The sequence below is a fragment of the Ptychodera flava genome, chromosome 1, assembly GCF_041260155.1.
Source record: "Ptychodera flava strain L36383 chromosome 1, AS_Pfla_20210202, whole genome shotgun sequence".
Classification (NCBI taxonomy): Eukaryota; Metazoa; Hemichordata; class Enteropneusta; family Ptychoderidae; genus Ptychodera; species Ptychodera flava.
In genome coordinates, this window is record NC_091928.1 from 36,826,624 (window position 1) to 36,841,425 (window position 14,802).

The window sequence follows — 14,802 nt, forward strand, 5'->3', positions numbered from 1 at the left end:
CGAAACTGTCGCCTCACAATACAACATTGGCCAATCAGAGGGAGATTATACTTCTTAAAAAGGTACAGGATAAAACTGAAGCAAGTGAAAACAAATGCAGTAAAATACTAACCGACCAGCGGAAAAATAAAAAAAAATGCAAATCGCAGAGACTAAAAAAACACAAACGTTTCGGGTGCAACCCTTTGTCAGTACTAAACATGCTGGAGAAACGTGGAGACACAAGAAATTAAGACATCAATCAAACAACAGATTCACAATTGAGGGATACGACAACAACCGATAACCCCCCTCCAACGTTGTGAAACATCAACCATATAAAACACATTGCTCTTATTGCAAACATGTTGTTGTTGTTGTTGTTGTTGTTGTTGTTGTTGTTGTTGTTGTTGTTGTTGTTTGTACGAATGAGACATTTTGATGTAGGTGTTTATATTCACGGTAACTGTCTTTTATATTTAGAATTTTATTTCGGGAGCTAGAAAAATAATGATTATGCAACTTACAAAGTAGCATGGAGACCTTTACATATTTGCCTAATAGCATAAATAATAAATCTAGAAGTGCTTGTGAAGGGTGCTTAAGCCACAGGCGACCCAAGTATTACTGAGTTTTTCACACTGTTTTCTCTATCATTTCTCTTCTTTCTTCATGCTCTGAATGATCGGAATAAATAAAAATAAATGGTTATATAACCTAACCTAACCTAACCTAACCTAACCTGTGACTCTTTATTTATTTTACACTCCATTACAAGGACGTATATCTCTCATACACACATGCTGTAATTAATTAGTCAACACAACTAATTATGCTAATCCGTGGACTTATCAGAGGTTGGTCAACATCGGAAAGATAGTGATGTTAATGAAAAATTAGTAACCATTCCTATCTTTCGCGATGTTGACCAACCCGTAAAATCCCTGATAAGTCCACGGATTAGCATAATTAGTTGTGTTGACTAATTAATTACAGCATGTGTGTATGAGAGATATACGTCCTTGTAATGGAGTGTAAATAAATAAGCAGTCACAGGTTAGGTTAGGTTAGGTTATATAAACCATTTTTTTATTTATTCCGATCATTCAGAGCATGAAGAAAGAAGAGAAAATGATAGAGAAAACAGTGTGAAAAACTCAGTAATACTTGGGTCGCCTGTGCTTTAAGCTTTAACTGAAGGCTGTGTTACATTTTAAAGCTTGCAATCAAATAAATACTTTTGGCGATTATAATCAGACGCTTTGATAAAAAGTTGAATTATTTATCTCCGAACAAAATTTGCTACTACAGATGAAAAAAATGATTGGTGCTTCGAGGGCAGCGTTCCACAGCCCAAGAAGGCTCTTCCATAATTCTACACATTCACAATGCACAAATAAGTGAAGAGTTGTTTGATCTACTTCCTGGCAAAATTAATATTATATGTTGTTTACTCTTGGTGGAGTCATGTGAGAAAGGACATAATTAGTAAGAAGGATATTGTGAAGAGTTTTCCTCTGAAAAAAATGCCGTTTTGTTTCCGTGGTTACCTGAAATACAGATGAAAAGTTGTCGCTCCATTCCTTTGCATTTATATAAAGAAATTGTGAGAAATACAATTTAAATTTCACAGCGATAAAATAATCTGATGTAAAACCTTTTCTGATACTCTTTACCTTACAACCTTTGAGCGTCATTGTCTTATCGTTGATAGCAATACTAACAGGCAATTCTGGTCTAATTAGCTCCTGTTCGCTCTCTTTCAACCTCGGTGGAATTTACTTTGTAATACGTGGTTTAAGTTACAATCCATTGCTGATATGACATTCCATGTTATAGACTAGTTATCTTGATTACAAAACGGCTGCAAAATGAACAGTACTTTTCTTGAAAAAAAAATTATTAAAGATCGGCCCTTTTTTACAAGTATCGCTTTCATAATCAAAAAGATTTTTTTTGACTTAAAGGAATCAAAAGTGTTTATCTCGCTTCAACAATTCCCAATGAAAGTTTGACAAATGAATAGGAAGAATCTCAGTGCTAAAAGTACAGCAAAAGATAAGATCGCCACCGACTGAACGTGAAAGAAACTTCAAGTACACCTTCAAAGGGGTGATACACGTCGTCAGCTATGAAACGCTTATCCATGAACCACTTAACTTTTTATACAGTGCAAAAAACGTCAATTATTTCTAAACGTCTGTCTTTGACATCGCAAGTCAGTGAATCAATATGATCAGTTCCTCTCCAAATGAAACGATGAATGACAATATTAATGATTTTGATACAGCCATCTTGATGTCTATAAGATTCATAGATATAGAAACTTAGGAAAATCAATATCTTGATTATCTGGTATTCAATAGCTTGAGCAAGCGGGACATAGAATTAAAGGGCCGCTGATATTCGCATCGTAGGCAAACTTGGAGTTACAAGAGAAGTCGATGCTAACAGCATTAATAGGAGTGTCTGGCCAATTAACACCCGAGGGTCCAACTTGTCCTTTCTATGCCTCCACTTGACTACCCACGATAATTGCTTCAGTTTTACCACAATTCATGGAGAAACCAGACATGTTAAGTGAAAAACTTTTCAGAACAGAAAGGATGTTTGCGGCTAACGCTTTATCTGCAAGAAGCATGTTAAGTTATTCGTCAATTCCCAGTCTTTGATAACTCTGTCAAGAATCCCAGTACCTTGAATAGAGTAATCTTGTTGAGTTGTCACTATAAGCACTTCAAACCAAATAATACAAGGGCAAAAGAAAGCGGGTTCCCTTGGTGAACACCAGTTCAAAGTTCCAGTTCAAAGTAACCCTCAGCGAGGGCCAAGGACGCAATTAGAAGGATGTGAGTTGAAAGTGCGAATCCACTTCATAGGGGAGGGGCAAAAAAAGAAGACTTCGAGAGCTTTATATAAAAAGACAACTCTAAAAGTCTCCTCGAAGTCTACATCCATTATAATACCGCATACGGTCTCTCTCTAGGCCCTGTGTATAATCAATTATGCCCTCGAACACAGTCACTATTTGACGCTCATTGATGAAGGTTAATTGGGTTTCATTAAAACGTTTGGGAGATTCTTGTCTGTATGTTTTGGAAATATATTCAGCAGCAATCTATTAATTAACGTAAAATAAATAGTGTGACGGGTCTCCAATTTTAATGTAACGCTAATCTTTTCCTTTCTTTTCAATAAGTGTTATTACTCCCTGTTTTTTGCTAATAACAAGATCACCTTTTTCCTGGGCAATAATTAGAGCGCTGACACGAACGGGCTAATAGAACTCTAAAGAAAGGACGTCGACAGCGAATGTTTATTTGAGGACATGCTATTCAGAGCATATAGGGCTTCGTCGACAGTGATTGGGCTATCACAGGACTCCATGTCAAAATCACTTAACTTAGGAAGACTGGCTCTGTTAAAACCAACTCGTACCAGTTTGATCTCGAGCAGGTTATGCTACCTTCAGTTCTGTTATCCATTTCGATGTATAATTCTTTTCTAACGCCATCAATTTCATTTCTAATATAGTCAGAGGAGTCTGAAGCTTAACAAATATCAAAATTCGTGAGCTCTGATTCAAGTTCGTTAACACTGTCCTTTTTGGCATCTCTTTGTCGGTTATATGTACAGGAAACTCTTTTAACTTTTGCATTTCATAAACTACCATACTTGGATTTGATCTTGTGAATGGTATTCATCAGCCAAGCTTTCAAAATTACAGTAAAAGGGATTCATTGACTTTCTTGTTTAGCCTATGTGTACGGCTTGTGGCCATTGTTTGCAGGTGATGGTGTAAGTGTCATGTTCGAATCACGGGTAAAAGTTCCTTGTATGTTGTAGGTGTTATCATTCGGTCTAGTTATAGCTGTCGTTTTGTTTATGTGAGGGCAGAGTTTGCATCTTGCTTTCTAGCATTTGAATGTTCCATTTGTCTGGCGGTGGTGCATCCTGGTAATTTATTGTTTGACTATCTATTTCAGAATGGTAACATATACAAGTCAATCGGAGAACATTTTAACAAACCAGGACACTCCATCAGGGACTTTAGTGTAGCAGTTTTGAAAATAAAAAAGCAAAATCCAAAAATGGCCTTGAACGCGAAATAGATGAGCTGAGATCTTTGACCGTCTTGACTGTGTTGACATGGGACTTGACCGGGACTCCGACTTTCTGTCACACTACAAATAACTGACAGTTTTCAGAAGAATGGTTTCCATTCATCTGTGTATTGATACTAGAACTCTCCACCTCCTTTGTATAAATTTCACACCTATACTCCCACTTTGTTTACACTGACACCTACCCGTGCCACATTTTTCCACTCTGATTTTTTTTTGCTTCAATGGCTCATTCCACCCATGCATCTGAGGAAGGACAACACGTCTTTGAAAAGTCATACCCTAGAAATCATTCAATGATCACAGCGTGCTACCAAACCTTAGGTTATAGTTAATTGAAAAAGTAAGTATTCAATCAATACCAATAATTGACTATTTTATTTTTCTCGTCTGTACCAATGAATGAATTGTTTTTTTAAGGGCAAGTCATCGAAATGCTGTGAAATTTGAATTGTAGGACGTGAATCTATTCGAATAAGTTTAATTTCAGTGTGATCCAAATGTTTGGAACCCTTGATTGAAATCTAGAGAAAAGTGGCCATCTTATACTTCCTATATTGTCCGACTTAAATATTAACAAAATATTGATTATTTAAGCAATATTGTACTTCTCCGTACCATAATGGACGAACACAAAATTGCAAGACGTAATATATAGGAAGCCGAATACATTATACTTTGAACACTTGAATTTTATCCATTGCGGGCCGGAAGGGGTACATTATGCCAATTATCATAAGGTTTTAGAGATGCCAGTTAATTTATACAAGATTTAAAATTCTGTGACCACAATGCTTGATAACGGATACACTATCAGTAATAATATGAGAGTGTGGCATCAACAAATGAAATGGTATTGGCGTTGTTAAATATGGTACAGTTGATTTCAAGTGCCAGTAATGCATATACGAGTATTGGTAACCATAGATAGTAGACGTAAGGGGAGATCTTCCCCTGTCTACTGTTTAAGGGATAACTAAGATTTTTCTTATTTCGCGTGACACCTGTAGCCACAAAGAACCAAGTTTATTGCCCAGTTCAAATTTATTTCTAAGGGCATGACATTTTTCTGTGATAGCTGAAGTAAATTTAAAAATTTGTTTGCTATCTCAATCAAAACAAAATGAGAATTTTTCAAACTGTTTGACATTGTCCGCGACAAACGAAGGTATTGCTCGGTGCAAGTTCACTGACAAGGCGTTTATTCAGAAAGATAAGAAATACTGTTACAATCATAACATATATTGTCATAACAGCTGTAACAAAACGACTGCCTGATTATCATACAATGTATTGAATCTCTTACGATGACTTGACCGAAAATTGGTCAGCTTAAATCACTCTTATGTACTGCGGATGTATATCGGGCATTTGCTTTTTCTTAAAAGCTAAAATGTTCAAAAAAGAAAAATGAAATGTCTTTTACATACATGATACAAATCCAATTAAAACAGACAATTAAAAATCCAACAAACATACTGATAAAACTAATTTTCTCAGGCAACAATACCTTCGAACATTACTTCATTATATAGCAAACGATCATGTGATATATTTTTATCATAACACAGGTCTTTCAAAAGATAAAGCACACACATGTATGTATGTATGTATGTATGTATGTATGTATGTATGTATGTATGTATGTATGTATGTTGTATGTATGTATGTATGTATGTATGTATGTATGTATGTATGTATGTATGTATGTATGTATGTATGTACGTACGTACGTACGTACGTACGTACGTACGTACAAGCATGTATGTATGTATGTATGTATGTATGTATGTATGTATGTATGTATGTATGTATGTATGTATGTATGTATGTATGTATGTATGTATGTATGTATGTATGTATGTATGTATGTATGTATGTATGTATGTATGTATGTATGTATGTATGTATGAGTGTGTGTATGTAGGTATGTATGTATGTATGTATGTAGGTAAGTATATACTACCTGTATGTGTATGTCTATCTGTATGTCTATCTATCTATCTATCTATCTATCTATCTATCTATCTATCTATCTATCTATCTATCTATCTATCTATCTATCTATCTATCTATCTATCTATCTATCTATCTATCTATCTATCTATCTATCTATCTAGCTCTCTAGCTCTCTATCTATCTATCTATCTATCTATCTATCTATCTATCTATCTATCTAAGACTAAAAAATGACGGAGTCACTGATACAAAGTAATACATGAAAGTTCTGGTAAATACATGAAAAACTATATATATATATATATATATATATATATATATATATATATATATATATATATATATATATATATATATATATATATATATATATATTTACAGACAATTACAGACTGTGTCATCGAAATCAAGTATAAAGAAGTTTAGTGACATACACGGAATACTTCTAGTCCTACTATTGTGATTACTGTCTGACGCTAAGCCTTTTTGTTCAACAATATTTGCTCATTAGCCTAAACCAATATATACCAACTAAAACAAATACAATCTCAATGAGAATTAGAACTTCCTTCAGCCACCTGACAGTGAACAACGAAAAATTTAAGACAACATCACGGGTGTGCTAAGAACAGCATTTTTCGTTCATCTAACTAATAATAATCATCAATTTATTTACACCTTATTTAAACTTACATCTCATGATATTTTTACAGTTAATTAAGTGTTGATTTGAAGCCATTATAAAGGCAATTGAATATGAAATTTTGCCTCTCAAAATTCTAAGTACACAAGAAATTCTGAAATAGTCAAAAATAAGTATTCCGGTTATCATGCTCAATAAGAATACATATTATGAGAATAATGACTGTTCTGAAATAAGCCAGTATATGTACATCAAAACATGCAAACCTCTCTCTGTCCCTCTCTCTCATTAATACTAATCATATAATGGAGAGTTGAAGGATTGTCTTTGAGAATGCATGAGCAATTTAATCATACGGTTTGCAACTTAGTATGTCTATTCCTTGTGACCATATTCTATTCGTCGCTTACATTGTGCATTTCATGAACGGATAGAATGTAATCGAACACTATGAACTGCAATATTGACTCAAACTAGATAAACAAATACATACCACTAAACGTATGGTACAGATACTGTATTCTAGAGATTGCGGGAGCTTAATTTTACATTGTATTTCCAAATACCGGTCAACCAGGAAATTGCTTGATTTTCACAAGCGGGAGTTGGTTTACCTAGTAAAGTAACCTGTGTCCAAACGTTTTCTTGGTACAGTAGTTGACGATTACGAAGCAACATAAATAACAACTTCGAAAATAAGGTGCTTCTTATCTTTTATTAATAAAATAGTTATGAATAGCGGCGAAGTTCATGTTTTAGTTAACAAAACCTATGCAAATAAAAATATAGGAGTTGTGTTTAATATACGCGCTTGAAATAGCAAGTGTTTGGTTCGGGTGAGAGACTACTGCAGAGCATGATGTTCTAACATGGACCCAGGATTTTGATCCGCGGGGTTTGCCTGTCACTAAAAAGTTTGGAACTTATTGATTTGTAGTCATGTCGAGTCATCAGCGGAAAAAATATATTCATTTTCATACTTGATGATTTCACAGTATTGCGTATGATTGTGTTAGGACATTTCTTTGCTGCAGACGTTTTCATAATAGTGAGCATCACTGGTAAACGCGAATGATTGTTCAATCGTAAATCTCTTGTTATCATGTAGCGTCGAGTTCGTACAAAATCCATGTATATTGCTGATCCACTGGGGTTGTACACTGAATGGCCGATTGCGCCACTTATTGTTGAAAAGGCAACCTTGCCAACAACACCACCAAGGACACCGCCAATTATATATCCCAAACCTGGCACTGGATAAGTGTTTGTGATATTGCTCCCCCTATAACACTACCGATCACTGCTCCTCCGGCAGTTCCCCCTATTCCGTCGATAAATGCACCCCCATTTGCCATTTCCTGGTGTAGAAGCTCCGTTTCTCTTCACTAGTGTAACGGACTTGATTCTCCTTTTGCTTTACGTCCAAGGCGTCTACTGTTAAAAAATACGCTTTCCACCACCGCAGCTGCTCCCGCAGCAATACCGGCCGAGGCTGAAACCGTCCGTACACCGATAGCCAAAGGAGAACGTCCCTTCAGCAATGAACTCACTACGATTTTATCTGTCGCTATGTCTGCTCCAAAAGCAGCAAGATCTTTCGCTCGGTATTCGTTTCCCACACGATCTGGAACTTTTAATACTTGATCTCCTAAACTCGCAGCCCACTTTTGAAGTCCAAAGTTGAGTTGTTGACTTGCTTCGAGCCAAGTTTAGACTCGGTAACAAAATGCTCACAGTTGTTGTATTCTGGAGAGTAACCACTCACCCTATTTTCCCCGAGCCCTTCTTAAAACCGTTTCTGGATCGGCGCAATTGGTTTGTTTAATGATATAATAGTTTTCCGTTTTCGGATCTATTTTCAGTGTCGCTTCTTGTATTTGGGCGCAAGAATCACGTAGAGACTTCGTAAAATGAATAACCTTTACCGTGTTATCCACGAACCATCTCCACTCGCCAAATAGTGGTGATAGTACAAACCACCGATACGCATAACCATCAAATGGTCAGCTTTTCGAATAGCTGTAGCATTTTGAACAGGCGTTGTTACTTTTGGGTCTGGTTTAAGTAGGCGCGGCATACGAATAAAAAGTGAACTATAAGGCGATTGGCCAATGCTGACGGCGTATTCAGCATAGTTTCTTTCACTCGTCGTGTTTTTTGCGAAGCAAGACGTCACCCTAAATATAATTATTTTTGCGTGGTCAACTTCAAAAGCAGTCTCGACTTTGTCGGACATGCGTAAGGCACTGATCTCATTCAGGCAGCCCTTTGTAGTGGCAAGATAAAGTTGATACGCATTATTATGTTTAGCCTGAATGTAAAACCATTCATCTTTTTGTATGCTATTAATTGTATCAACTTTTTCAATTATTTCCGTATTCACCATACACCATTTACAAAATGGCAATTTGTATTAGCTCCAACACAGTAAAATTCCTTACCAACTGCTTTCGAAGCTTTAAGAGCGGACATATCCCTACTTAAATGTTGACATGTTGTCTCAAACCCGTCTTTGTAGACTCGAAATATGTCTTTCTTCGTGAAATCTATGGCAGTAATGCTTTCTGCGGTGACCATGTTTCGCCAATAATATATTATTTTTGGTTTGCGGCTGTCGCTAGAATTGACGAACAAGGAATTGTGTTCCTTTTCACCTTTGTATTTTAGAATTACTAGATGATCACCATTTTTAAGTTTTGTAGGATCACAGATGCGTTCTCTATGCTCACACCGTGTCTTACACCAATATACAAAATGCGTGTTTTTATTAGCGCCACTACAATATTCCCTTTCGCCGATTTGCCGTTCTGCCTGCAAGATGATCTCTTCGACGTTGTGTTGAATGAGGTCACGATCATCATCAACAAAGCGGTATAACTGCCCTGTGCTTTGATTAATCTCTTTTTCAGTTTTAACAACTTATTGATTTCGTATTGGATAACTTTTATTTTGTTTGATCCCCTGTGGCCATTTTCGATAGCAAGATAGTGATAGTCAATTGGCAAGGCCCCTACATAATAAGATGGTCTCCTCTTCACCTGTGGCATGTCTATCACACGTTCCCTGTGCCCCGTTTCTGTCTTACACCAGTTCACGAAATGTTCGTCATTATTTCTCTCAGGAGAATACTTTAAATCCAAGTTGACTTTCAGCCTTTCTTATTGATATTTCGCGATCGTCGATAGTCCCGTCACATAATGAGTTTTGTGGGTACACCATTCGCAAGACCAGTCGATTACCGCGAGGTAATGTAACAGCTGATCTTGATACCTTTCCTGAAGTGTATTTAATAACATTTAGTTCTTTGTTTGGAGCGCCGTCTTCAACAGCAAGCATATGCCAATCTAACAGACGCCCGCTGTCAATGATATGGTCACCCTCTCTCTATGTCTAATATATTTATTACCTCTCTGTAAATTGTGTCTGCAAAGCACCAATATATGAAATTTTCGCAGTTGTTTTCACATTGCTTATTATAGTCATTGAAACCAATCTGTTTCTCGGCTTTTGTTATCGCGCTCTCGATGTCATCACTTGTCAAACCTTCATGACTGTGTACCTTAACAGAGAACCATTTTTACATTTATAGAAATATCCGATTTTAAAATGACCTTTGTCTTCAATTTGTGCCAATATTCAATTACCTTTATACTGCGTTTGTTTGGGACTGTTATGTTTTCTATTGCCAGTACATGATGACGGTGTCGAGTCCATTCCCTAATAATTAGATGATCACCGCATTTATAGAATCAGTCGAATTCAGTGTTTCTATGCTGAACTGTCCATAATCGCCAATGGTTGTATCTAATTGGGAAAGATTAATAGCGAAAAGTCGCTGTTAAAGGACATTATGTTAAACTTGAGCTAAAGCATTGCCTGAAATCGATTTAAGGCAATACCGAAGGATTCAAATTGCTAAGCAACGGTTGCTAAGGATAATTTCCAAAATCAATCCAAATGCAAAGTTTTCATGGTTTTCTTTGAATAATAAAGATTTACAGAACCATACTATTTCAAAAGACGTAGGTTTGTCGCGCGATTGATCGGTGACGTCACACATATACAAATTTTCACAGCTCTATTTTAAAACGTTTCAGCTCGTTACAAATTTACACCAAATTTTCGAATGTAACATATGAGATACCTGTTTAGCGTCCCTAGCATGAATTAAGTTATCTGTTCAGGTAGAAACGATTTTTGAACAGGAAAATATCGACTGTGTCATTTTGTGAAAATTTTGAAGAGTTTTACGGAGATATCTCACAAACTGTCCGGAATTGTTAGAAACGTATGCTTATCTATATTCGCATCTATGACTTCAATAATCGCACAGAAAATTAGCTAAATTGGTTTACAATTAAGAGAGACATGAAAGATTTTTAGCATTTTCATAATACCAAGAGTCAAAATCCATACAAAACAACGGAACGGTAAGGTTTTGCACGTGCAAAAGTGCGCGTTTGGAACGTTGCCAGCGATAGCAACCAACGCGCGCTTTGAATCCTTTGGTATCGTCTTAAACGTGCCAGAAATATTTTTCACTTCATAAAAGTAGATAAATGTTATTTGAGGCACGTTTCTTCAACGTATCGACCTAAATATCTGTATTATGTAGAAGAATGTACAGTCAAACGTAATCACAACAAAATCAACCTTGAATATTACTAACAATTAACGATATATACAACATCACACAAACTTAGCTGTTATCTAAATATATAAAATGCAGTGATGTATTTGGCCGTGCTGTTTGAATATTTGTCAGTTTCTATTCTACCTATGTGTAATTCACAGAGAGTGAGCCGCGCAGCAGATGTTGCAAACTGAAACTATGTCAGTTTAGATGAAGCTTCCATTCACGCTCATCAAGAACCAACAAATGAGAGAGTATTTTTGCCTTATGTTGTCTGGTTTTCATAGAGCCTAATGTCCAAAGAGAAAAGTGCTTGAAGGACAAAAATGACTCAATGCAGGTTAAAATATTGGCTACAAAGACAACTTCCATATACGTGCACGGTTCGCCCTGACACTGGCCAGTCATATAGTACATTTTGTGTGACAAAGCTATACGAACAACAGATTACTTGTTTTGGATGAAGGCATTTGACAATAGAAACAATAAGAACAGCAACAGATGACGTTGATATTTCTGACATTAACCAAAGTACTAAGGAGGTTAGCTTTTGCAGAGCTAATTTAGGCAAAGACAAGACATGATACTCTTAATGAATTCGATAATATCCTCCAGGTCTCCCTGACACGAAAGGTTACAAGAATATTGCAGTGGCATTTAAGGATGGCGACTTTCGTAGAAAACCAATACTCAACATTGGTAAGAGGGTTAAATAGCTAGTACTTTAAAAAAGGATAAGTCTTATGTTGTCAGAAGAAACCTTCGCATTCTCAGACTCACTTCCTCACTCATGTGTGTCTTTCTGAACACAACTCCATGCTGGAGACGTAACATCCCATCCAATCTAGGTATACAGTATATTTGCTCTGTAGTGTAATATTTAAGCAAGAAAGCACATCCAGCGACGGTATACATTGATATTTGACCATTTCACGAGTCGACATATATGCACGAGCGATATGGATGTGATTTATTAGTACTATATCATAACAGTATACTAATATGATATCATTCTTTTAATACTATATCTGTATTTTATTTGATTTAATCTTCGTTAAATTTGCCTACTGAATACAACTGCGATATGTAAAACATTTTTCAAGTTTCAAAACGTCTTCTGCGATGCCAGATATAAATAATGTACGCAAGATTTTTTCCTTCAATGAATTCATTATGCATTCCTCTCCCTGGTTTCGTATCGCGAGTACTCCCGCTCTTTACCAAGGTAAGTACTAAAAAAACTAGATCAACATGAATTTATTTTCTTATTCCCATAACCAAATATGTTCTAAGTATGCTGATGTGCTAAGATTCTTGTTCACCGGTAAAACATGAAATTATGGTCGGAAATTTACTTTTTATCCCAATATCAAAGATATTCCGAGTTGCTGATAAGCCTTTTTCAAAATGACATTGTGAATTAGGCAAGGTTCTCCCCATAAACCCTTAAATATCCATTTGCTCATAAGGCTCCATTCACCAAATACAACAAGTCAAAATTGCTGTCACTACAATGAGCATATAATCTTTAATTTGTGATGCGTAACCAACTACCCTCTTTATCTCACAATATGCATGAAATATTTACCTTCCGACATAGGTGATCCCATTCCATGATTCCAAGAATCCTGTTGATCACGAATTTCAGCACTGGCTGACATTGTTTATACTTCCGCAGTAAGATACTGATCTTTTCCTGTTAAATCAGCAAGATCTGTTAAGACAATAAAAACCATAATTACTAGTAGACCTACAGGGCACTACTAAAATTCTTCTCGAAAGTTTTCTATGTTTGGATTGTCGTAATTTGTGCCAGTTCCTGCGTTTCCGAATGATCTTAAGAAATGATAATTACATCTGTATGTAGTACTAACCAATCAGTGTTACCACCTACCTTTTGCGAATTGATGTCACAAGCGGTACTAGAAAAGAAAGGCAGCGTATGTGTATGCCAGTACACAACACATCATTTCAAAATGAAACCAAACCACACAAAAATCAATACTCAATTTGTAGCGTTACGTTTTTTAGAACTCACTATGACATCAGTTTTTCTGCAATATATATATATATATATATATATATATATATATATATATATATACATACATACATACATACATACATACATACATACATACATACATACATACATACATACATACATACATACATACATACATACATACATACATACATACATACATACATACATACATACATACATACATACATACATACATACATACATACATACATACATATATCCATTGTCAGATGAAGACAACTGATTGGTTGAGTGTTGCAAGCAAAGACCCTCATCTGGGTAAAACCTCGAACATCATAAAACGAAATAAAATATACTTAGCTGGCGTTCGATTGGCTTTCTAACACCACATGACCAAGTACGGGAAAAGACTGGCAGCTAGGACTTAAATTGGCAAGGGTTCAAAAAATTACCGGGACTAGTGTATTGGAAGAACTTTCAAAGGGAAGGATTCGAAGAATCGTAGGCATTGGTGTTGCCAACAAGTCGTATGTTAACGTCGTTGCAATAAATCAGTAGTTGTGTAGAAAGGGCGAAAAGGCAACTGTGGTACGAGCCACAATTGTTTGTTTGTGAAAAAATCAGCATGCAAGAATTGAATTGAACAAAGAGTGAAACGTCCACGTATCAGGTTTTGTATTCTATCTTAGCTTGGCCAACACTTTGCAAAATCTTCCCATCGATATTTTGTCAATTCAGTGTGTGCAGCAAAGATTAAAATTTCTGTCGGTGGTACTATCATGTTTACAAAGAATGTTGTATCTCACGATCACAGTTGATTGGAAGCCTTTTTATCGTTAGTTAGGGTATCACATTATGCATGAAAATAAGGAAAAACAAAGGGAAGGAACTTACCTCGTCCCTTACACTCACCCTTGGTCGATATGACACTACTGTTGACTACTGCCCCTAAGTGATGTAAATCGCAAAATCATTCACCTTCTAATAACAGTTTTAGTTCACAGCATTCTCGTCAAATGCAGTCTTGAAGAATGAAACGTGGCCAGTCTAGATCTCTGGGTACCAGTTCAAGCTGAAAAAAAAGAGTATACCATTTATATTAGGCCGATTGAACTACATTAAGGAAACATAACAGTGACTTTGTGGGTTATATTGAACAAAATGAAATAAACCTTTTGCCATATATGGACTTACACCCCGAGCGAGGAGCTCCCTATGTGCGCAAATGGTGGAATGCTGATGATCAAAGCAACCAAGCATCATATACTTTCCTTAGAGCTCCTCCTACCATCGGGTAACGATAATTGATTGTCTAGGTATTGCATGAAATAGCGGATTCATGTAAAACATAATGAAGAAGGAAGGTTCCTGGCTTGGCTTCCATTTGTAAGCGAACATCACGTGATAAGAACGGACAATGATTGGCATAGCTCTAACGTTTGTTCAAAGAACTGTA